This window comes from Squalius cephalus, assembly GCF_949319135.1.
Source record: "Squalius cephalus genome assembly, chromosome: 11".
NCBI classification, from domain to species: Eukaryota; Metazoa; Chordata; class Actinopteri; order Cypriniformes; family Leuciscidae; genus Squalius; species Squalius cephalus.
This window is the reverse complement of record NC_137132.1, coordinates 20,062,361-20,089,077: the sequence shown is the minus strand read 5'-3', so window position 1 is coordinate 20,089,077 and position 26,717 is coordinate 20,062,361. Positions and strand designations below refer to the sequence as shown.

General features: G+C 36.7%; 2 protein-coding genes across 2 annotated transcripts in view; one reads left to right on the top strand and one right to left on the bottom strand.

Moving 5' to 3' along the window:
- nrip1a (nuclear receptor interacting protein 1a) overlaps positions 1-19,199 on the bottom strand; it is a 34,370-nt gene extending 15,171 nt beyond the window's left edge. Inside the window, exon 1 of the mRNA XM_079885835.1 lies at positions 18,959-19,199. The gene's annotated coding sequence lies outside the window, so the exon portion shown is untranslated. The remainder of the gene's footprint in view (positions 1-18,958) is intronic.
- Positions 1-26,717, top strand: part of samsn1a (SAM domain, SH3 domain and nuclear localisation signals 1a) — a 123,321-nt gene that overhangs the window by 50,486 nt on the left and 46,118 nt on the right. The gene's annotated exons all lie outside the window — the stretch shown is intronic.

Here is a 26,717-nt window from a genome sequence, read left to right as displayed (position 1 = left end):
TTTCTTTCATTTTCGTGTCATGGAGGTGCCATGAATAATACATTACCAACAATCTGCTAAATTAAAAAACTCATTCCTGCTTATATACCAACACTAGGAATGCCCTGGTACTCTTTAAAGTGCGTTGGAGTCTAATATAAATAACAATTCTATATGAACATGATAATAGTTCTGTAACCTACATACATTATATATAAAAGTACCACAGTATTACCATCCCTGTACAATGGTATCGCCACACCACTTTTTAGGATAAATAACAAACTCTTAAAAGAAATCATCATAAAGCCTCAAGAAGCAGCAATCATTTTTCAGATCCTCATTGTAACTCGGCATCTAAAATGTGCGGTGTCTACCCGCAGAGCAGCTAGCGCTAGGCCTCCACATGAGCTTTTTATGTGTCTCTCCTGTGTTCCTGGCCTGCTTTCTTTACTACGGCCCGCTCCCGAAAGAGCTGACGGTACACTTTCCATTGGTTTGACTTAAATAATAATAAGCACTTTTGAAGGACTTGAAAAAGACAAAAGTAATGAACAACTCGAGAGAGGCAATCGTTGTCCTGACACAGACGGATGGACATGGCAAGGCCTGTCAGTCCTACAGTTGCTAATTAGCAGAAATGAAGTTGGATTAAAAACTTAATGGGGAGGCGATAACAGTGCAAGACACAAAGATAAACGAGTCAGCAAACCTTTGACAGGCCTGTCTCTTTAAAAGTAATGTTTACACAGTTGTTCTCCCTCCCTCTATCCTCTTGTCCTATTTTCTGTTTTGTTATTTATTAATGAGTGTCAAACAGTAGCATAAACACTTACGAACGATATCATGTCATTGGTCATGCCTGCCGCACTTCGATGTTCTGAACTTAGAAGGGTTGAATCAGAGTTTTTGGATAGGGTGATTGACACTTAGATGCTATGCTAATCGATTAGCATTTATTATTTTTACAATGATAACTTAAAAGGATGGAAATCAGAGACTACTTCCTTGAGAGGGGTTTTAATGTGCTAAAGCATGCTTTGGCATGCTAATAGTAAGGGGTGTAGAAATGATCTAAAATGTAGTGAGGGTATAATATAAATACTTAGCTTGCCGTATGAAAATTAATTAGATGACATTTTCTAAAGGCAATTAAGTTAGTGCTAGCCATGATACGATTACCATTTGCGCATTCATTCAACTGGGTGACAGAATTAGCTTCCAATTGGATTTAAAGATGTTATTTAAAGCAATCGGCTACTTCTTTCTACTGTGCCATATCAAACTCTCAAAATGATTATTTTCTAGAAGTTGAGTCTACAATTCAAACTATTGTTATTGTCAGCTAAAACTTAAACATGTTTTCAGTAATTGAAATAAAGCTGAAATAAAATAGACATATTAAATGAAACGTTGACGTGATAAAATTACGAAATAAAAATTAAATAAAAATTAAATAAAAATACATTTACGCTAAATAGAAATATTAAAAAACTTCTAGAAAATTAAAAAAATAAAAAATAAAAATAATTTAAAATATTAATAAACATTTTTATTAGTAATAATACGACTAAATAAATAAATACTACTAATTTAAATAATACTTAAATTACACTGATTGGTCAGTGTACACAGGTGAACGCCCCTTAAGAAAGGCTTACGGTAGACGTGCTAAACCAGCTTCGTTCTGACTAGTCAGTTATGAAAATATGTAGTTTTGCACATCTTTATTTTGGGTAGATTATAAATATATCATATGTGGTAATGCATCTACTTGCTATATTATATCACATTAGCATCCGTTTAGCAGAGAATGGAAGCGTATGTCATCTCAATCTCCTGAGTGCTCAGTACTGATCACATAAAAGAACTATAAAGGCTTGAAACAGCACAGAATTTAAAGGTGCATTAATTTCGGAGCCGAGTTTGAGATAACTCATACTTAAGTCAAATAAAAACCCGACATGACAAACGGTCCTACCGAGCGGCAGCCAGAGAACAGCATGTCTCAAGTTGTCTGCAAATGGGAGAGATGAGTAAAAACGGCTGAGCAAATGAGGCCCTGGCTGCGCTCACACAGAGCAAAGTGAACTGTTTACTCAGAGCACACAGGGGAAGATGACTCGCTCCCTCCCTTCCCCCACTCTCTTCCTCAGTAACACACACTCTCGCTCTCTGTCTGTAGTGAGTGAATGTCAGAGGGTGAGTGTGCGTGACCTTGAGTCACGTCAGAAGCACAGCGAGGGTCGTGCTGCCTGCAGGCGTCCTTGAACTGCATCTGCGAGACAAACCCTTCAAAAATAAACCCTTCACGGTACCCTGATAGAAATCTCAAATATCCTGCCTTTCTTCAATGGCCGCCTGTGCTATCAGTCCCAGTGATGAAAAATTTCATAGAGCCGTGTACCTCTAACCTCACACCACAGTGGAATCACACAGTTATCTGCTGGTCTAGTCAAAGATATGATTTGCAATATGAAGGCAGTGCATTGTCAACTCTAAGAGATGACAAGGGGGGGAATAGAAGAATAAGAGTGCTTAAAAGGAGGTCAGATAGCTTTTGCACACTGATGTGGTGTTGAACGCCATCCATAACAGTCACATGCCACATGCATGCCATATAATGCAATTACAAAAAGAATGCACATAAATTGCACAACTTTTTGGCCAAAAATGCCTACAAATATTATTTTTGGTTTGAAATAAGTTGATCAAATGCATCAAAACATTAATCAGATTGATTGGCATTACAAAAAAATATATCAAAAAATAAATAAAAAGTTAAGTTAAATTAAAAATAATGAATTAAAAAATAAAAATATAAAAATCTTATTGCATCCAGAATTTAAAAATTCAGCCAAGAAATTTAAATTAGAAAAAATGTCACTAATTAAACACCATTTTACATAAATACAACTTGCCACCTCAATGCATGATTGAACTACTCCAAATGCTATTGCATTAACACTTCGTTGGATGTCCACCCTACATAGGGTGGCTTTTTCTGGCAATTCAAAAACAGATACATGCAGAGCGTTTACAACGTGAACGATGACAGATTCTCAGAGGCCCGGGCCCTCTTCCGAGGAAGTAGAATTGACCCCCTCGGCAGATGAAACCCTACACCCTGCCAATCGTGGCCCCACTGGTACCCAGCTGTTCTTGTCCTGCACTTGGGTGTGCTTTAGCCTGCATAGAGCGGTTTTTAGTTTAACCTCAGGAGGGTGATCAGGAGGGGACGGAATTCAACGTTGTTCATCATCCCGGCCTGGTATGGCTGAAAACATGTTGCCAGATATCTTATCTGGAAATACAACACATGCAGGTTGCACTGCAGAGCTAAGTTTACACAAGTCAGTGGAATGCTAGGACACATTTGCCTTTCGCAACACTCAAGTGCAGGTATATACCGTGACAAGAAGTAAGAAATGTAGCTCGTTACTGTTGAAATTGGCGAACACATGGGCGAGAATGCTTGTTCTTGCCAGTAATACTCTGCAGGGATAGGGATATCTTGAGTATCCATTTCTTATAAGGCAACATGCTGTGAACAACTGCCAGGGGTCCTGATAAGGACAGAGATGAGGTGACCCTGAGATCAGAGGTTACGTTCATGGGCAAAATGGAAAGGCTGATTAGTTAGTCTGTCTTCCCCTTTAAGACAAAGGTCAACATCACGGGCCATAAGAGGTGATCCAGAGAGCTGGGTGACATATATCTTAAATAAACAGTAAAGAAATTGAATAGAAAAATAAATCAACAAAACAATAAAATAAAAATTCATTTTTAAAGGCAATTGACAAAATAAAATAAAAGATTTAAGTTATATTGCACATATCTTATTTTATGTATTTTCTCTGAATAAAGAAAATAACTTTAAATTAATTTTAATTCAATTTTAATTTTAAAAAAAGGAAGCTTTTTTATGTTGCTGAAGTTTAACTCTGAAACACATTCTCATAATTGCTCTTTAGGAAACCTTAAGGTCATGGGTCAATAACAAATAAAGATAGACTATTTTTGACTCAAAATGCCGGCGGACACCGCTACAGTGAGTTGTTCAAAATCTTTCTTTTTAGTAAACTCTGTGTACACAAACAATATTCTCAATGCTCGAGTTCATGTGTAGAGCCTCTGGTGATACTTCGAGCAAAGTTTCATGTTGTGTCGAGCCTTCTTAGTGTTTTAAAAATAGCGATTTTTGATGCTATAATAGAAGTGCCCCAAGCACTCCCATTCACAAGGCAATTTGACCGAAAACGAAATACGGTCAAACTTAAAAGTGGCGTTTCCATTCTAATTATGCTTTTACACGAAAGTTTGCCTTGGGTAGATTAACAAAAAAAACCTAGGTTGCATTTTGACGAGAGTTACCCTTTAAGAAACCAAAATTTTAAATAATATAACTAAATGTACTGAAGATAAATTCAAACTAAATATGTGTTATAGAATAAAGTGATACATGTCACAGATTTATCCAATTATTTTAAAAGGATATAAAGCACTTGGACACAAAAATATGCAGGTCATGTCATTGACCCGAAAAGCATTTGAAAATCATTGCAAAATTATAATTTGCATTGCTTGCAAATATATAAAGAATATTAAATATATCTTCCAGCTGTAGTGATTTATGTACAAATGTTTCATACAGCGAGTACTGAATCAATATTATATTTATATTTGTAATAACCTTTCAGATCAAAGTAATTCTATTTCCACAAGACTCCGAACTCCATTCCAAGCCCTTTAAACTTATTTCACAGGGACTCTTGCTTTGTGCTGGAGAAAATAGGTCACACATAGTCTTCCACTTTTTTACTGGACAAAAGAAAAGTTCAGCTGAGTTTTATCACATAACTCAGCAGAGACCACCTTCATTAACCCCAGCGAAGAGAGATCAAGCTCTCATATTGCCAGATGTGCTTTGGAGCCCTTATCAGCCAGCATGTATGTGAGACAGGCTGATCTTAATTAAATACTGCTCCTATCCAAAGGCTATGCAGCACACTCGTTTTTTACTCCCTTCACTGCTGCCTTTTCCCATTCAGGGAGGAGATTATTTCAGCGGCTAATGGCGGAGGACTCTAAAAATCCCTTGCCTTATTAAGTAACATATTGTGCCTCATGCTATCTTAAGCAAATGGTTTCGCTGGAACTCGCTAGAATTCAAAGCTGAGACCTAACACCACGGCTTTGGTCGTGACAGGCTGCCTCATTTTGGAGCCACGTTTACTCACTTGTTAGGTCGCAAATCCTAGTTGTCACAATTCTCAGTTTTAACTCATCAATATCACCAGTCACCTGCATGTTAATGTTTTCCTTTTTAATGCATGTAAAAATCTTGTGTAAATAGCAAGGCTGTGAATTTGACATTAATTTAGTGCATCTCATTTTTTAAAGTAATGAAAATCTGTACATTTTCTGTTCACAGGACACGTTCTTGCACAGATAGCTGGATGGATTGCAGTAGAATGTAACAGAAGCCATAAGATGCTTTTATAACTAAACTACTTTCAACTTCAACACAATGTCTTAAATGCAACTATATGTCATGAGATGCTGACAAACAGACAGTACTTTACGTAGACCATCAATTTTAAAACATCGCAGACCAAATACAACAAACGTGTCTAGTGTAAACAGCTCAAGTCTACCACAGACAGAATAACAAAATCACTTGCAAAATATTACTGAACTGTTGACAGTGATTGGTTTATGTTCACTGATATGGAAATAGAACAAACAATACTGTCCTCGAACACATTGTGTAATATCTATTCAATGTTTTTGTCTGTTATTAAATTATCTTGACTTTTTTTTTTTATACACAGTATATATAGTTTTCACTAAAAATACAGTTTACTATGTTAACTATTAGCCACCAAAAAAAAAAAGAGATCAACAATTAATTCATTTTGGTTTTACGGTTATACTAACTGTGGAATTTGAGGAAACTGTGGTAAATTTTTCATTGGTACTCCATTTTTCCAATATAGTCTGGCCCGACAGAGTTCAATGTAAATAACAAGCTAGTGTAAAAATAGATTTTTTTTTGTGCTCTGGAAAAGGTTCTTGTGTTGGCCTACAGTGTGTGTTTTGTGTCTTTCACATACCTTCCAGCCTGCAAACTGCCTGTCTAACCCTCGCCCGACCTTCAGCCGAAAGAGAGGCAAACATGGTTGACCTGCCACTAAACTTTCCCCGGCTGGATGATAAGCACTTGTTTAATTATATTCATCTACATGGATCTGACATTGTTCCAGGATGATGTCAGAGCTCAGCAAGGTTAGCGGGAGCTGAAAGTGGATGGGAATGTTAAAGCCACCCACTGCAGCACTTTGCAGGCAGCAACTTTATTTTCTGCTTTGTTCCACAAGCTCAGAGGGCAGCTTCACTATCCGCTGTTACCGAGGTCATACAAGGGCATCTGCCGAATACAGGCAAACCAGTTGGGAACAGTGTGGAAGATGGTGTTAGAGAAATAAATGTCACTCAAACGAGAAATAAGACAGCTCTGCGTGCTAATAGTTTGTTGGAAGCTAGCCCACAATAGAATTTTTGAACAAATTAACTTCATTTTGGTTTTATACACTATAAAGGCCCGATATACTCACGGAAAAGTTATTTTACGGTAAAAATAAGTTAGAAAGAAGAGCAGCGGTATACAATTAGCAAACATGGCGCCTACACTGCCGCAAGCGGCGTTAAGATGAATAACAATGAGCTGTGCAATTTCATTTCAATAAAAAAATAACCACACAGCAAAAATGAAAGCGGTGACAAAACAGCCGTTAAGAAAGCATCCGATCATAGGGATGTGGATATGTTTGCATGAGTGCTTTAATTCAGAACTCCAATAGTCACATCATGTTTATGTAGCACTTTTTACAATAGAAGCAACATTACAGTATTAAACAAGAAAAAGAGTGTGCAAGTGTAGGTTTCAACTAAAATTACAACTTTAATTTCTACTATAAAGCAGCTCTCCAGTGTGTTCACGTTTTTACTCGCGGACGTCTGACCTCAACGGACTGAACAGAAGAAATTAACCAGAGAAATTTCCGCTTCAAAGGCGGAGCCACAAACCACACCTTCCCATTAAGCAATCACTACAGACCAATGATAGTTCAAACTACCAGTCAGAGGAAAGTTTTCTGACTTTTGCAAGCTGTTTCAAACTCCCAAAAACAAACTTAATTTTGGCCTGATTTTGTTCAAAATAAAGTCACACCAGTTAGTTCTTCTATTTCTATACAAGTATATCGGGGACTTAATAGTATTGTTTTCAGTGTTGTTACTTTCAAGCTTCACATTTGTTAAAAAATTCTAAATTTGAGTGATCGCTATCACATTTTAAGGAACTATATTTTTCTAATAACACGTCAGATATCTCCTTTTTACCCTAAATGAGTGGTGTTGGCATCTACATGGATGACATGCGAATGTTTTCATGACAACAGCAGGTCTTGTGAAGTGATCACTCAAAGGCAGGTCAATTCCCTTTGATAGATGGGTTTACGTGTGTGCACCTCAGGAGAGGAAGAGTACGCAGGGCTGCTATAAAACATCTTTAATGGCTGAACCCGGTGCTGCTCCAGTCTTCATCTCATTTACAGGCAACTTGGATGTTTTATCACCTTCAGCTCTCCTTGCTGGCCTCGCCACCCACACGAACCGAACGGGCGAATGGTGGATGAGCAGACCCGAGCGCCAATTATATCATTGCCCTTATTTACGCCATTCAAATGTTTTCAGGTCAGCTCTAATCTCCTCCTAATCAGCGAGGTCAAACCACAAAAAAGATCATATCTTTTCGAAAAACAGGCCAGCTAAATCAGAGACGTCTAGCTATGAATGTCAGACAAACCACAGTTACATAAACAACTAAATGACACATAAAAGCTGAAAATTGTCAGCCTGCTGTGCATAAAATGGAGGTTAACTGAAGCATATGTGAAATTGTGTCACTGCAGTTGACCGGAGTTGAGGTCTGTGTAGAACAGGGTCACGTCAACGTGCATCAAAAGGGTCGTAACTGTCGTTTTAGATTAATCACAAATCCCCTTAGATTCACTTTGAAAACAGATCGATTTGCCTGTAAGTGGACTCCTAATACGAGTTATACTATCTTATGTAACACATACTGTAATAGTGAGATCACTGGACTAGAACCTAGTCATTTGTGTGACAAAATGTAGATGTTTACACGACACGTACAAAAAAAAAACTACTACATACAGATTAAAACAATAAGGTTCTGCTATCAGCAAGATTTAACAATCCAACAAGTGGCCTCCATTTTATTCACTTTGGCCCAAATAATTCTACCCTAGCGAAGCAGTTCTGATTCTGTGTTCTAGTTCCTTTCTGCTGATGCCACAAATGAACACAGTACAGCAAAGAAAATTACCATGAGAGCTGTGGTAAGAACAATCACATCAGTCTGCCCTTGCACTGATAAAAATGATTTTGTGGTGAAGTAAATACTACAGGAAAAAAACAATGTAATTTACATGAAAAAGTTAGTTCAGGCAATAATTTAAAAAAACTAAGTAAATTGATGGGAACACCAGTATCAGAAAAGTTGAGTAATTTTACTTAATTTTATAACTTTGATAGTTACGCTTTAATTTCTACAATTAAGCAAAATTACTCAACTTTTCTGATACTGGTGTTCCCATCATGCACTGGGCCTTGAATAATGAGGTTGATTTTTCACTGTTTTATTACTGCTTTTGTTGTTAGGATTAGTAACTTGCCATTTTGTGACATTTGGAGTTCATTTTCTACTCAAAGTGACACATTCAAACAAAAATTATCCATCAAATGTTATTGTCTACCAAGTATTGAGGTCTCTGTGTTCAGGTGCTGCATTACTTCTGATATGTAGAAATGGTGTCTCACACAATATCTATTGTATTAACTACTTAGATGTTTCTAAAGCATAAACTTTAAAAGTGTAGTTTAATTCAATGTTATATTGTTTGAGTGAAATGTATTGCAAAGGAAACTTCAACTAAATAGATCTTACTCAACCTTTTACTAGCCAAGTTAAAATTACTTATTTTCTTTGATACTTTCACTTAACTTAGTTAAGTAGAGTTTACTTAATTCCATATGTGAAATTTACTTAGAAAATATGCGTGTGAAATTTACTTGCAAAATATGTGTGCAAAAACTTGCCAAATAAAAATTAAGTACATTTTACTTATTGTTTTTTTTTTTCAGTGGGGAAGAAAGGACCAAATCCATCCTTTTTAAAGCATTTTTAATGGTGGGTTTTAGAAAATCCTCTTTCCGTAATAACATTTTAGGGCAAAAATTTTGTGGTGGGATACATCATAAAACACATTTGATCATGTGATTTGTCTTGGGGCAAGGGCATTAAAATAGCCAGCCTCTCATCATGCATGCAGGGAGGACTTGTCTCCCCAATATTCAGCTTATTTAACTAACAGTATGAGCTTTTTGATCGTTGATTCATAATTTTTACATTTGGTCAGCCCAACCCTGCATGAATATGTATAAATTCTTCTAAGAAATCCAATGATATACATGAATAAAATTTGTGAAAATGTCCAAATTAGCCCATGTGAATGATTAAACAAAAGATGATGTTTATTTCACACCCAAAATAATGATGAGGTCAGTATCAAAAAAGAAATTACTATATATGGCTATATAATATCTAAAAAATAATATAAAATAAATTGATAATAATAATGCTAATTAATTATTTACATATATTTATAATATGCATTATTATGTTTTTGAAAGTCAGCAAGACTGCATTTATTTGATCAAAAATGCAGTAAAAACAGTAATATTGTGAAATAATTCTACAATTTAAAATAAGTGCTTATTCTATTTGAATATTTTGAAATGTAATTTATTCCTGTGATGACAACACTAAATTTTCAGAAGTTATTACGCAGTCTTCAATGTCACATGATACTTCAGAAATCAAGAAACATTATCAATGTTGAAAACAGATGTGCTGTTTAATATATTTCTGGAAACTATGATATACTTTGTGTATCATAGGGATTCTAAGATTAATAAAAATCCTGCCTTTGTAAAATAAAAAAGTAAATGCATCCAAAAAATCATCTGTACCCCAAACTTTCGAATGGATGTGTATGTATATTACCCACCCGAAATTAAAATAATGATCACTTTCACTACAGTTCATCTTAAATTGCATAACACCTTGACCTTAATTGAGGCTGTTACCTTCCACAAATAAACAAATCATGTGATCAGGTCATCTGACACAGAGCTTTCTTCCCGGAGCCTTGTTTTCACCTCAGCTCCAGAGAGATCATTGTTCACAATTAACTCAAATCACTGGTCGAGGGAAGATCATGCGTCCTGACCTGACAAAACAGCTTATTAAACCGTGCTTGACCTTGGTGTGACTCCTAAAGTGGATGTCAACCTTGAACCGCGAATGACATACTAGCAACAAACGGCCTTGATCCACTCAACAGAGCAAGCTGGATCAGATTTCGGCCCCCATTATTGAAGATGCCCACTAAATACAAGAACGAACAGTAAAGTGCTGTTCCAAAGCGGTCTGGGTGATAATTATCTCAGCCTGGTGGGAAACAATCTGACCCTCTGGGTCAGGTCTAAGGCCATGCGTAAAAAGGTGACGATAGCGTCATCCTAAACGGTTTGACCAAGACATGTCCGCCCTTCAAGGTCTTGGAAAGCTGCTCTCTTTAGTATGCGACTATGCGCTACTTGGGGGAAGGGTAATGTTCTGATTTACTGATGACTATCAAATGGAAAAACAGCTGCCTCTTTGTGATGAATGAGATGACACTTTTTGTTCAAAGCGCAAAGGTGGCAATAAATCCATTAAACAAAACAAAAAAAGCACACATGACCACAACAAAAAGACTACATCCCTCACCTCAAAAGCATCAATAATTAACATATCAAAGCGGCATGTTGAAAACACAGAACTGTAATGTTTACCCAGCTGTCCCTGGTGCTTCTGTCTCTCCAACGCCGCAGATTCCTTCCACAGTCTAAACACGGAGGGCAACCAGACTACTCCAAAAAAAATGTGCCATGAGCTGAACTCAACAAAACCGCATCCCCCGGGTAACGGCATGAACTACACACCCAAAATGTGTTGTGAAGGGGTGCCTGCTGTTGCTCGGTAACAGATTAGTCCAGTTTATGCTTTGGTGGGGTGGATATGCTGCCCATTACCACTCGCTCTCTGCCAAATCATGGCCAGAGGACTTTCCAGACACTCACGCTAAATAGCCCTTGACCATGAACCCTCTGACTGTTCAAACATTTTCAGAAACCTTGAACACATCTCTGTGATGCCAATACAACCCCAGAGCTTGTCTGTACCATCTTACAGCAACAATCTATCTTTTGGTTTCAGCCACCTTTAGAAAAAACTGAGGGGAGCATACAAGAAAATATTAAATGTATTTAAAGAACATATTGTTTGGCTGATTGGCTGAACATGGTGTTCCCTCTTATTCTCAGTGCCTTTGGCATTAAGAGGTTCATTTACTAGCTGTAGAGACCCATTTGATAGAGTAACTATAAAGAAATAAAGCAGAATAAAAAAAATAAATTCCATTAAAGGTCTCCATACTCTGTGCCGAAGGCTCGAAGTTATCAAAGTAACAGTATATATCAGATAATATATCTACATAATATATTATCTACATATAACTACACATCTACACATAACTACATATATATCGTCGCTATTGGGCGTAAACCTTGTATTTCCATATTATTATTTTTTCATAAATAATTACTATTTTTACTCAAGATATATAAAGGCTACATTGAGGAGCAAAGAAAAGTGTCTTAGTCTAGCATTTGTTATCGAGTCATTCCCAATACTGCCTTAAATAGCCTGAATTGTGTATTTTTTTTAATTTATTTTTATCTCATTTTACTTTATTTATTGGTGCCTTTGTGTGTGTGTAACTATATAAAATATAGAATTTCTGTCGTGAATCTCTAGATGGCGCAGGCTGATAGGTCCTTAACTCAATTGCTAAGTGATCACATCGTTATTTACATAGCGCAGCTGATTGGTTGCTGTGGCATCAGCAGCCAATGAGATTGCTGCTCAGCATTCAAATACTTGCCATTGTTTGCAGCACGCCTCAGAAACTCTCCACCTTCCCCAGCTCCACCTGTATAGAGCTGCTACGGGTTTGGTTTTTTTTACAGCAGCATGTCTGTGAATGTATTGGCAGTAGCAAGTCTCTGCACTTGCTCTGCAGCAGCAATAATCAAAAACAGCAGCAGCAGCGTAGCAGATCTATTCCACCAAGACCATAAAATAAAGTACATAGGCACATTTTTTTTATCAGGCTGTATATATATTGCAGTATAATCACTACAGAAAAATATCTACCAGTTGACATATTTCCACGGTGGCAAAAAATATATCAAACCACCCTGCTGTAATCCAAACTCTAAAAAGCCCAACACTCAATACAAGAGCAGACGGAAATACCAAGCGTTTGTATTCAAAGTGGTGGCACAATAATCTTTTCTCACCATATGTTATAGATTACCTGGTAATGAATTCTGTTTAATTAACTCTTAAGAAACACCTCGAAGTTCTAAGTTCAAGCTGTGCATTATTTTCTTGATCTGCTCGGCATAGAGCCGTCTTTGTCTCGGCAGGCAACCATTGGATTAGATTTTCCTGACAACATCTAGCAAGCATGACCTCATATCTTATCGAACTGGGTAACACAAAAAAAGCAGCTGGTGAAATCACTCATGTCGTAATGCCACCACAGAGCTCCTTGAAAAGAATTTACTTACACAGTACCTGGCAGAAACCAGTCTCGAACACATAGACAATGCCACAAGTCTGATCACCTAACTGTTATGGTCCTAAAAACTGGATACGGTGATTCTCGCACCTAACCACGTTTCATGTGCCTCTCAATGTGACAATAAATCCATTACCTCTGCCTCACATCCATTGCACATGCTGCTCTCCTCTCTTGCAATATATCAATCTTCTCAGTCATTCATAAATTCTAAAAATCCCCTTTTAGTTAATTGCTGAACCAATTTAATTCCGAAGAGCAAGTCGTAATGAAGTAGGGATACATCCACCGACTCCCTCTGACAACGCCACTCTTTTTGCGCTTGCTGGTGTGAGTGGATGAACAGTGAAAGATGCTTGCATTAAAGCCATATAATTATGTGTGGGTGAAGCACTCCATGGCTCGGCTTATTGTAGCAGACACAATGCCCTTGCCTGAGCTCTGTAGGCTCCAGAAAGGACAGGCGGCTAAGAAGTTGTGAAGGACAATCCCCCCTAATAGGACAGCACTGCGGCGGCCTTGGACTCTGAATCTCTGCTCGACGGGGGACATACATCAATCCGTCAGCCCAGCCACAGACAGCCCTGTAACCTTCAAAAGTCTCAGGATCGGTGAGGAATGATTGGCATTCGAGCGAGCCACTTTTCTCAGTGGGATTTGCTTCATATAACCCAGAGTGGTTAAATTAAGACACCATTGAATAACAGTCTTAAGTCCAATTTAACTATTGCCCCTACTGCGTCCTCTCAAGCCTTCAATTATGCTGATCCTGCCACATGGTGACCTACGAAAACCTTTATCCCTACAGCCATTAAAGCTGTCTAGAGACATAGACGCAGTTAGAAATGATCGGCTCACCCCGCCGTCCTTGTTCAAAACTGAGCTAGAAAGTAATGGCTACAGTACAGAGCTAAAATGTAGTGGTTTTGGTGAATATTTCTGGGAAATATTTGCAGAATCAGCCAATATCCAAAGAAACTAAAAGACTGGTTTGAAAGTTTCAAAGGTCACTATGACAATTACTGTAGTAAGTTATAAGCACTCCCAGAAAGAATCTGCAGACAATTTTCACATGCTGTGATATGGATTTAAATATGGTTATATCGAGCCTTTATTGGTAGGTGACATGAAATACTTCCGGGGCGTTGACATGTCGTACGGTGTGAAATGCTAAACTACCTCTAGAATTCTAAAAGTCACGATGAAACAGAAGTGATGATATTTTTCATTTGTATTGTGACGTATATCTGAGTGAAATGGATTGTCGAAAAAGAAAAAATGTTTGGAGGTGACTTGGTTCTATATGGGTTGTTGATTTGATTTTGAGATGTGGGCATTGCACTGAAAAATGAATGCGAACGTGCATTTAGTAAAAAGATAGGTTGAATTTTCTTTACATGCAAACTTCAAAAACAGCATTTTGCCACTCATTAAATAACTATATTAAAAAATTGTGAGTGGTCAGGTCAGATTGAAGACTTTATTTTAAAAAAAAATATTAAATAAAATTGTTTCAACCATAGATGATGATAATGAGTCCAAAATTTTGTAGTGCACCTTTAGAAGAAATGGTGACCAGTCACAGCACCTAAAATAATTTACCTCAAATCTTGATGTTGATTAAGAAAAAAACCTTCATGGGCATGTTATTTATCAACTACCATAAATGTCAGAAAATGAGACCCAAAAATTGTATACATAAGGGGCGAGGCATGTGTAGAATTTTATGAATGACTGGCATTCCAATTCTACAGAAATCTGTGGAACTTTCTGTCGGCACATATTCCATGTGGGCTTTCATAGGAATCTGTAAATAAAAAAGTAGATTATGGACTGAGATATTATATAAACAGATAAAAAAATAATAATCTAAAAACCTTCACAAACAGTGCTGGCTACCAACCCGTTAAGTTTGGCTTCTGATTTCTGAGAGTCTATGCATGTGAAGTTAAGGATAGTTGCACATGTGCCATAAATCGCATACCTAATATTGGCTTACTCTATAAAAACATCACTGATACACATCGCTTGCCTCGGGCTGACATTTCTATTCTACAGATGGAAAAATCATTTCTGTGGTGTACTGCTGATAGATGAGCTGGCACACGGAGACATGATTTAAGATGCTTCTTTCCTTTTGCCCTCCACTTTTGCTTACGCCATTAGTTTAATACGGGACTCTTTGCTTGCATATGTCTTTTTTTTACCACCGCCCTCCTCATGGACCACAACACAAGCCAATTTAAGAGGCACTGTAAATGTATTTTCTTAAAAGCTGGTGCGCTGCTGAGATCGCATTGATCCCTGATGTTTACAAGATCACGTTCAGCCGGTTGTCTCTTCAACAAGCCGTTGCTTGCATGCATACCTCTCTTCCTGATTTATCTGACCCTGATCTCACAGTGGGCCGGCTGTAATTTTTTTCTCGCAAACTATGAATAATGTACTTCAATCTCCATTATGGTCAATCAATTATGGGTTATGATTGAGGGGCGTGGTGACCTCCTGTCTGGTAGATGATCCTGCCATTATCTCATGAACAATGAACCCCTTCCAGCCATCCATACGCATACACACACACACACACACACACAAACCATTTCACTTCATCCCTCCATTTCCTCATCCTGGCTTTCTTTCCACATGATCAGATGGCATTTACTGTTCCGCCCTGTGCAAAACGACAGGAGTATTTCTGTCTCTCTATGCCAACTGCATACTCTGTCAAAGCCCAGTTACCTGAGCTTTGAAATTCAATTTGTAATATGATGAACTGACATCATAATATTATTCAGAACAACAAAAAAGCAAAGCAAGAGTTGGCAAACATCTCTGTAGCATCATTTAGGAGTCCAACCAAATACAGAAGAAAACCACAGGCACTTCTATGCATAATCAAAAACATTAACTTTTAGATATCCATATATTTTGACTAGTGTATGTCCACTATAACTGTCTAATTATGGTTTCACTAACAGGAATGTTGAAGAAATAGTTCACATAAATTTAAATTTTATCATCGTTTACTCACTCTTAAATCTCCAATCGTTCCAAACCTGTATGACTTTTTCTTCTGTGAACACAAAAGAAGGAGGGCTGAGGGCACACACATTTCACAATTCGATTAGATTTCAATTCACAAGCTTGTGATTCGATTAAATAGGATATAGATTATTTTGGATATATCAGGTATAGTACATTGCAAATTTTCTCAAAGAATAAACATCTCTCAACTAATGATGTAAACTTTGGTACTACATTACTATAATATATATTGAAGGTTAAAATTAAGTGATTTGTATACAAACACTTAAATTACACACAAGGAAGTTTTTATAATAATAAAGTTAAAATATTAACTTAATAATTACCTAATTATGTTTGTACTCCAATTGATTTTTGGAAATATAAACATTTAAATGATGGCTGTCTTAAAAACTTGACGTATTTATTTAAACATACATTAAATATTGAAGAACAGTAAAAGTATAATGAATATGTAATATGATGCATATATTTAGCTAAATGTTCCTCTCTATAGATAATTTTTCTAGCTGACTAATGAGTTTATTGTCAATTAATGGCTTTTCTGAGGTAAATGTAACATTACGTGACTGTTTACAGGCTATTTTATTGACGTCTTTCCGCAGTTCAAACACTGACTGAGCGATTACATGAGACATAAGGATTTCGGTAAGTATTTTTTAACATACCTTCTAATGTTCATTCATGTTTATTCTGTGCTGTAACTAGTAGTAAAGCAAAAGAGATGATTAGTTCATGTGCGTTTCGCGCTGCTGCTCTGTTTGTTCTGACTCTGAGGCGTATCAGCGATCAGTCACACCACATTAAAACGTTGTAATAAAATTGACAAAATTTGAAAAACTTATTTTCATATCAAAAGTAACAAAGCTTATAATGATTTTTTGGATGGGAGGCACTACAATTCCATTCATTCATCAACTGAAAACAGCAGACTAAAAGATCGATTTTTGGGATTTAAGAATCGATATCAATTCATATAAATGAGAATCGATTAGAATTGAGAAATCTATATTTTTTTTACCCAGTCCTAAACATTTATTATAATGTATTTGTTTTCCATACAATGAAAGAAATGGGGTCAAGAACAACATGGGATATCATGCCACTGACTCATATATGGGGAAAAAAAACTTATTTTGTGTTCCACAGAAAAAAAGAAAGTCATAAAAGGTTGGAACAAAACGATGGTAAATAAATGTTGGAATTTTTAATCTGTGGGTGTACTATCCCTTTTAATAATAAGAAATGCTACATGAAGTCATTCATTTACAAATATGGAAAACATGAGTTGAAACTGAGTCCACAAATATTACTATTAACTGGCTGTTATCACTATCCTAGATATCCACTTTTTTGAATCTAGACTTCAGTGACAAGATTGTTTACAAAAGCTTACTTGACAGCTCTTTCAGAAAGACTAAGAGCTTTAATTTTAAACAGAACCACATTATAAACAAATTACGCTTTAACATAATGTGAGTGGGTAGTCAGGTTTTTGGGTTACATGTAATTGTGATCTTAAGCAATCTGTTCCTCCCAACATTTGGGACTTTTTTAAACCAGAACAAACTGAGTGAAGTCTGATGTAAGAAGAGAACCAACTCAGTGGTTTTTATTTAGTCATGCTCAATACAAAAATAAAAATCAACACAACCGCCCACATACAGAGCTTCTGTGCACATTCTGTGCTTAAAAAAAGAGACAGTGTCATTACAGTACATTATTCAGTGCAGCTGTGCTAATGACACAACACCATGCTCATTCAGTACTGTCTAATGTCATAAGGTATATTTATCCTAAAAAACCTATGAGTCAACCCACTGAACATTATATACTTCAGGTCCTGTTGTTATCCACAGCTCCACACTGGATTGAGAAATGCAACAAAAGCCAGAGGCATGAATATATAATAAATAAAGGTGCACTCAGTAACATCATACTGACGCCTACTGGCCTGGAGGCATGTAGTATGTTTACTAACTGCTGCCACTATGCACCAAATCTGTTTATCTTTTTTTCTGTCTCATTAACTACACGAATACATATAATGCATAATAACACAACTGACAGACTGTTTCGATTTCTCTCTGAAAAGGGGCATGTTATAGTGTTTTTCTTTTAACGCATATGCTTGTAAACCACCTACATTTTAAAAGCGTAATAATGTAAACAGATTTTAATAGTGCAATTGCACAAATTGATCAATTGCATGAGCCAGTTGGTCATGTGATATCAACATGTCTGCGTGCATAAGGGGGCGACCACCTCCACATTATATAAAAATAAAGACTGCTGGAGTCTCAAAATAGTGTACATAATTGCTATTTCTCAAAAGTGCCGTTTACTTTGTAAAACTTCCCTACATGCTCAAAATTTGTAAAACTACACACATGATCAAAAAAAAAATTATATGTTAATAATTTGATGTTCTTTTTACAAGATCCATGCTACTGTCTGCAACACTGAACTCCAAACAATATTGTTTTTAGGAAGCATAAACACTGAATTTCAGGATAAAGATTTATAGCATGCGCCATGCGAGATAATTTCTTGTTTCTCAATGAAAGATCTTGGAGCACGTTAAAGATTTCACACAAGAACTTGAAGAGTCTCAGTTAGACTAAACATAAACTAAGAGGTAAGCATGGAGCTAAAATCATCCTCTTATCACAACCACAGTAACGATGTATCTAGTGCTTTAACTGAGCTCGGCTACTATTAGCACAACAACACTCTTTTATATCACATTTCACGTGCTTGCCGGTACACCCTCTATCTATAAATGTACATGTCTAACTTATATTATGATATAGGGTGCGTATAGTCCTTGTCGCTTTCATGTAATCGTTGGATCACATGCATTTGTTAAAACAACCGCACACATTATACGTGCATGCCTGCATGTAAACATTCAATGAAATAAATGAAGACTCAAAATGGAAACGTCAGCTTCCACCACCCTATATATCCTCTGCTTACATATAACGTTACGCACAAGCCATTCAAATACACAGCGGATTCTGGATTTGCTGCTAATGCATTGGTGAACAAACGAATAAATAAACCAGAAATTTTATTTTCACACCAAGCCTTACCTGTTCGGATGAAGAGAATCCAGTTGAAAATTATGCTGCATTTAGGGTGGCGCGCATGTGATATTTCTCTCTACGAACAATTCAGATATATGAAAACGGAAAGATGACTGGGGCTGACGGCGTCTATTCCCCACATGCGCGGTTTTCTTCTGCTCTTGAGTCCTGCAGTCAGTCGCTTGACTGAATTGTTTATTCAAGGTATCCCCGGCACTCTGCAATGCCATGTTCACTCCTCCTACCCTCCTCATGGAGGCTAGTGAGATCCGATTCGAGAGCGAATCGTTCTTGTAAAGATTCAGTCGAACCGATTCGCAAAGAGTGAGTACATTTATCAAAAATAAATAAATACACTATTATGCTAAACACAGTTCCATTAATTTCCATTAACAATATAATACATTATCCCAGGGTCGCGCCAAAACCAGCCAGGGCAAACTAAAAAAACAGACTGAAAAAGCTACAAACTAAAAAAAAAAAAAACTAAAAAAAACATGTTTTCCATGTGATCACCGTGGGAAAATATGTGGGGTAGGTGACATGTTAACACAATAAACATGTGATTCATAAAATAGTATTAATCATAAATTTGGCTATACCCGTATTTAACTTTATTTTACAACAATAACAAAACAAAGAAGTGTAACATTTCTTCTGAGAAGACTTTTGAGTAATGATTCAGATGAATCATTGAATCGTTTAAACGGCTTAGTAAAGCGAATCACCCGAGCGAATCGAATCGTTAAGATGAATCGGATTTCCCAATGCTGATGGACGCCACCCTTAAAGCCACAGCTTAAATATCTGTCCTCTTCCTAACCCCGGGCTTTAAATCAGTTCATGACTTGCATGATCAAATGTAACCAGCACAAGAGAAGTGCACACTCAGATTGAAGCACAATTGCATAAAGTAAAGTTCTATCTATCTATCTATCTATCTTAATTTCTTCATACATTTTATTGGTAATGTTATTATAATAAGAAATATAGTTTTGTTTGCTAGTAAAAATGAAAGCAAAAACATTCAACTTTAAAAATGGACTTGCCTGTAGTTCAGCCTTTCTATGCTTTAAGAAGTCTCAGGTTTTACACCAAGTTCACACCTCTTAAGACCCCATATGACCGTTCTGGCTGGAGTAAATATGCCCTGCTGAGGTTACAGATGGGCTATATCCTGATGGGACAGTATCAGCCATCAAGTTTTTCACAGCTTTCTCTTGCATACAAAGAGATGTTAACATCCCAGCTGCCCCTCCTTACTACAGTAGATTCTCTCTCCCTCCCAAGATAGTCACATGTTTGTGTGACAAGCTGTGAGGAAAACCTTTTGCTCGTGTGTGATGTTTACACATTTCACATTTTTTCAGGGCTCTGACTAGATATGTGACCCTGGAAAACCAAAACCAGTCACATTTTTGAAATTGACATTTATACATCATCTGAAAGCTGAATAATTAAGCTTTCCATTGATGTATGGTCTGTTAGGATAGGACAATATTTGGCCGAGATACAACTATTTGAAAATCTGGAATCTGAGGGTGCAAAAAAATCTAAACTTTGAGAAAATCACCTTTAAAGTTGTCCATTTCTGTTCGCATCCACTCACAAAAATAAATGTTTTATATATTAACGGTAGGAAATTTACAAAATATCTTCTTGGAACATGATCTTTACTTAATATCATAATGCTTTTTGGCATAAAAGAAAAATTGATAATTTTGATCCATACAATATATTGTTGGCTATTGCCACAAATATACCCATGCTACTTGTGACTGGTTTTGTGATCCAGGGTCGCATATGGTTAAAGACAGGTTTAAAGTGAAATGTTCAGTTACCCTCCAAATCATGCCATCAAATTTATTTATATCGCTTTTCACAATGTACATTGTTTCAAAGCAGCTTTACAGAAAACCATGATGTTAACATTAACAATATCTTAATATATTTATAGTCACATTTAGCAGATTGGAGCTGGAAGATTGTGCAATTTTGTAATGAATCAAGCAATCAAGCACTTGAGATTTGCAATATAAGTATAAATCGCCCTACACGAGTATAAATGCAGATAAAGTTATATAACAAATTTATATAAAAATCTGGCTAATATAGTTATAGTTTGCGATGAACTAAAATCAGGCCGCTGAGATTGCTATATAGCCTATATGAAGGTAAGTAGAAAGCACTATTAAATTTTTCAGCAAAAAAAAATAAAAAAATACTATTGTGTACTAATGTGTAAAATCCATATACAGGTAGTAGTATTTTTGGTTTAGAAAAATTTAATGAGATGCTCAATGCACAAGCCCCAAATTGTCAGGAATATTATGCTATTTGAAAAATAATTGGTTGTACTTCTGTTGTGTATTTATAGAATAATGCACCATCACTCAGATGCAAAAAAAAAACAAAAACAAAAAAAAACATTTTTTATCACAGCGAAATCAAAGTCAAGCAATTAAAGTATAATCATAGGTTTAAATAGCACATCTTTTTCCTCTGTGTGCCTAGAAACGGATAGCAGTTCAAACACTGAACCCAGATCAGAGAGCAGAGGCAAAAAACAAAGGGACTTTGGCCTCAGCATGTGATGGTCACAAAGGGAAACATTAGGTCTGCCAGGAGACAAAGACCTTTGATTCCACTGATTTCCCTTGAACCTTCAATGACCAGGAAGAGCAAAGGCTCTCTGGGCAGGCAGGTGCAAACAAGGATATGGGGTGAGAAGCGCAAACTGCCATCTCCCCTTTGGACTCAAATACAAAGGTTGTTGGTCTTGCCAAAGAGGCCACCATAGAGAGGAAAATTACTGTTTAACACAATATTGACACCGTCACTGAAAAAAGGCATTGTGAAGTCAGAGCGAGATGAACGCTGATATGTAGCTGCATAAAAATATAAATATATAACAAAATAATGTAGTTGAATACAGTGTGAGCATAATTATTAGCTGATTTTCTAATCATATTATTTTCCAAGAACAAAATCACATCATTCTTAAAGGGGTGGTTGATTATGATTTCACTTTTCTAACTTTTGTTCATGTTGCTGTTTGAGAATAAACAACATCTGCAAAGTTACAACGCTCAAAGTTCAAAGTAAAGGGAGATATTTTCTTTTAAAGAAATCACTTTTTAAGGACTACAACAAACGGCTGGTAGGGACTACACAACATTCCTTCCGGGTTAGTGACATCACAATTTACATAAACCCCGCCCTCGAAACACGATTTATAGATTATCAAGACAGAATATGCTAATCAATGACTAGAAGATAACTACACATAAGCTACATCAATTCGTCAACTAACCATTCAGAAATGTTGTCTACATGTTGTCACTTCTTCTTGAGTCTCTATCTTTGTCTGACTCCGGTTTGAACATAAAAGGCTTAAAGGTTTTGAAATTTTCAGTGCATGTCTGTGTGAGTGGAGGCTGTTGAAGCTCCGCCCCCTGTGTCGGAAGCAGCAGCTCATTTGCATTTAAAGGAACAGACACACAACGTTGCATTTTTGCTCACCCTCAAAAAGTGACAATTTTAACATGCCATATTAAAATATCTGTGGAGTATTTTGAGCTAAAACTTCACATACACACTCTGGGGACATCAAAGACTTATTTTACATCTTGTAAATAGGGCATAATACCACCCCTTTAATAACTAGCCTATTAATTTTGTATATAATCATTTCTAAATGATATATAATTGTTAACAAGGGCTGGACGTGAAAAAAACTGCCTTATATTCAGATGGGCATAATTATTAAGCAAGCTTTCTTTTTTGCTACACTGAAAAGTCAAAAGTTATGAAATGCCCATGAGAAGGATACAATACTATAGAAAATGCAAAATTAAGGTGTGACCACTGGATAAGAAATGCTATTTGTAGCAGCAGGGACACAAAAACAGGTTGAGAAGAAAATATATTGGCTGCAAAAGACTTTAAGAATTAAGGTGTATAATGTAGGAGATTATATATATATAATATACCAAATTAAAAGTTATTAAGGTTGGTGTGGTTTGGAATTGGTAAATGTGCTTGGGGAAAAATATTGTCAAAATATCGACTTGTCTAATAATAACTATGCACATGTGGTATTGCACAGCACCCTAACCCTAACCCTAAGCTATATATATATAATTTTTTTAAATATATATCGTTTGTGGAAGGCGTAGGACCATAAAATGTTCGTTCAATCATTTTATTCCGTCCGAATGAAATGAAAGCATGTGTTTCCCGTCAGTCAGCGTGTGTTTGCATACCACCATCATACGTCATCAGCGCATTCACATACGCTTTACAGACAAAACGAGAATGGCAGGCAAACAGCGTTCGTTATTGTAGTACTGTTACTCACTGTACTGTAAATTTTTCCTCACTTGTGAATGACACATGATGTAATCCAATAACGTTGTCTCTGGTCGTCTCGCTTCAGATGCTTTTAATGCTAGCAGGCTAAAGTTAGCATTTCCCAGATCACCTACTGCACCTTTAATTGATGCTCAGAACCAAGCTGTGAGTCTAAGGTTGTGCTGAACTGCTGCTGATGAGGTGTTGTCACTTTATGTTCATATGACAATTTCCTCAAGCAATATGTTCAAAGGTCTCGGAGCATAACTGTGAAAAACAATTCAGAAAAGCTGTCAAAAAGTTTTTCAACAGCATGTTACTGTCTGTCACAGATGTTTTGCTAAGCTTTTTTAATTAACTATAACTGGGTCAAACAAAGGCTGTAGTTTGAGACTGTGGCTAGTTGACACAAATCTTTGTTTTCTCTAGCAGTTTTTTTTTTTTTTTTTACGTTGTCAACGAAATAGTCAACAGAATGTCTAAAGGGGACCTTCAAAATAAAGTGTTACCACAATTTTTTGTGAATTCTCAAAATTCCAATATCAGCATATTTTTATTAGCTTTTGGGTAAGCAAATGAACACGATAAAACCAAAACATATGTGCTGCCATTTATATTTTTGCTGTTTCATTCATTATTTTGTGTTTCATGATTATCTTACTGTTGAAATTATTTCAGAAAAGTCTATAATAGGGTTTTTACCCCATATAGCAGTACAACAAGCCTGGCTATTGATCAACATGTTTTTAATTCATTATTCATGAACAATAACGATGTAAATGTTCAATAACCTTATTATAGCCAATTGACTTTAAGGTTTGTGCCTAAATGTTACTTACTTTTTGAAACTAGGAGAAACCTAAGAAATATTCAGTGGAGTAAAAGGTGTGAACTTGCCCATGTCTCCCCTTTATCTTGTTGTGTACTTTTAAAGTGAGAGGATGTTGCATTTAAACTAATTTGGCAAAGCATTCAGATTGCCCAGAGGGGTTAATTGCTTGTTTTGGCCTGTGGTTGGCGTTCATGTATACTGGAGCGTTTCCTGTCCATTAATGTGTCAATTTTTTTGTTTTTGCTTAGAGTATATCAATATCCTCACTGGTTGGTTAATGGGACATAATGCTTAGTCAGTGGCTTTTAGTTGGTTTCACCATCTTTGGCGGGCGAAGCGCTGTGTCTTTTTGAATGAATGCTTGTTTGAGGTGAGACACTCTGTGGATTTAGGTCTTGTATCATAATGTAACCCTCGTTATTTCCCTGAGCGATGCAGATCAATAACTCCTGTTTATGCATGCAGCCCGCATATACGGCACTACATTTCAGAGAAAGTAAAGTTGCAATTATGGCTGCTTAAAATCTGGCATGGTTTCAGTGTCCAAAGAAGCAGCACTGAAAATAAAAGACAAACGTCATACCAAAAAGGTCTCAGTGGATATGAAACCATTATGTTGTATCTTCTTTGTGCAAAAGATAAATTATCAAATAATAGTTCAAATAAAACCATTTATTATTCATAACAAAGAACCATAATCAGATGTTTACAAGACCTCACATATGCAACGGCTAGATGCGGCAGAGGTTACAGTAGCTGCATTCGGGGACTGGCAATGTGGTTAAAGATCTAAGGTCTCTCAAGAGAGCAAATGAGAGGGAAGTGGAGGAGAAAGAGACTCAGAAAAACGGAAATAACCCCATGAGTGTATTATGTGGAGAGTTGTGACACACTGTGGCTCTCTGCACTTATGTGGCAGAGTGGAGAGCGGGGGCGTAAGACTTGGCATTTTACAGAGGAAAGGCCTCACTGTGCACATTGTGCAGCCATGTGTGGCTTTACCACAGTTCACATCTTACCCATGTACAGTCTCCCAAATTTTCCCAAAGGGACTTCCAATTCTCATTGGCCTTGTTCCATTTTTATCCAAATGCTTAAGCATGGAAAATCACTGACCTAGGTTCAGGGAATCTAAATGTTTAGGGATGTATGAGCTGTGCCTAACCTGCTTCATAGTTTATCCAATGCACAGAATAGTGAAACTATGAAATCAAAAATGCATTTGTAAAAATGTTGATGTTGAATTTATTAATCAGTATTCCATTCCACTTAGAAAGGATGCTTTGACTCCTAGCAATAAAATGTCATTTGAGTAAATCTCCCTTGAATCTCAGTGGCATAAATAGTTAATATTTCTCCTTTGTACCGAGGAAGGCATGTCATAATCCTACATTTGAATGGGGAAACCCTATCAAAAGCTGGACTGTTCCATGACAAATTGCTTATGTTAATCTCTACATGAGCATACCTCTTATCAATGTGCTGAGGTCCCACATTTATTTTGCCTTGGGCGACTGTCTCTTCCATGTGAAGGATCTCACATTATAATCCACAGATCACATTGAATGGGGCAAGTATCTCATTTCTCATTGTGCGCTCCTTCCATTTAGGGTACATGCTAAAGAAAAGCCGACTGAATGAGGCTTTGAGTTGAATAGGACCGCAGGGTGAGGTGCTCAGAGCCAGGGCTAAGTCATCAGGTGGAGGGTCATCTTAGCCCATTGTGTGATTTAACGCTGGGTAAATGTCACCGCCGAACATCCCAGATCTAGCTATTCGCTCTTACCTTTCACTATAGTCAGTTCTTATAACAATGTTAAAGGGCTTTGCAGCACTGAATGTTTTCCTCTCAAATGTCAGATAAGTATTACCCTCTAAGCATTTAATTAGGTCTGCCAATCAATTAAAAAAATATCAAATTACCTAAATATGTGCTGATTAAATAAAACATGTTTAAAAAATGCATGAATTCATATTTGTTTAAGGTCCCCCTGTGGTGAAAATCAAGTTTTTAATGTTGTTTATGTCTATGTGGTGTTTTTAATATGCTTTAAGACAAACCATGAGCCAATTCATAAGTCAACACCATTGCTGAGTATTTTCTCCTTAAAACTGCAGTGAACCAAAGACAGTCTCAAAAATGCGGTTTGAAATCGCCAGTGTTTCTGGCATCACAAACTACCTTGTAACCAATCACGTCAACGTGTGATCGTCAACGAGTGGATCTCTGAGCTGGTGTGAGTGAGTGGAGGCGGGGCTAATTTGAATATTCATAGAACCGCGTATACTAAATGAGGCAAGGGTGAAGAGTTACATTCAAGCTATTTTAAGGCATGAAGAATTTAAAGGGGGAAAAAAAACGTTTAAATATGTCATTTTTGTGATCAAAGAGTTTTATGGGATAATATGATTGACTACAGGGGGGCTTGACAAAACAAATAAATGTAAATACAACTAAAACATCCCATTATTATTTTGGCAGAAAACATTTTTTTTACTTACACGGTCCACAGCAAACAATTTTATAATTTGGTCGTTCCGAAACTGAAACATGTTTGTTTGCTGCTATGTCTCGCGCAC